The sequence below is a fragment of the Nanorana parkeri genome, unplaced genomic scaffold, assembly GCF_000935625.1.
Source record: "Nanorana parkeri isolate BGI_ZX_2015 unplaced genomic scaffold, ASM93562v1 scaffold642, whole genome shotgun sequence".
NCBI lineage: Eukaryota > Metazoa > Chordata > Amphibia > Anura > Dicroglossidae > Nanorana > Nanorana parkeri.
This window is the reverse complement of record NW_017306910.1, coordinates 872873-873317: the sequence shown is the minus strand read 5'-3', so window position 1 is coordinate 873317 and position 445 is coordinate 872873.

Below are 445 nucleotides of genomic sequence, written 5' to 3'. Positions count from 1 at the left end.
GTTCTGTGGGTGGCCAAGCAGCTCAGGATGGAGAACGGAGGATCGGTAAATATCAGAATATCCTCTGTGTGAAGCACTAACACTGGACACATAGTATTGTGTCCTCTGTTATGAATGAACAGGAAGTGCTTTACAGAAGTTTCTACCCATTCAGAAACTGGTTGATAGTATATATTTTTATTCAGTTTCTGAATGAATGGGAAGGCTCTATACTGAGTGCTTTCCATACATTTAGAACAGAGGCTGCAGAAAAAGAAATTGAGGATTCTGTGTCTTTTTCTATCTCAAAAGGGAAATGTCAGGGATCTGTTTAGACACCTGATATTTGACCAAAGCCCAGTAAAAAAATAAAAATAAACAATAATAATAAAAAAAGACGAAATGAATGGAAACTAAAAATGTTTTCATTAGTTTCGTCAAACGCTATTTCGGATTCAGCCACCGG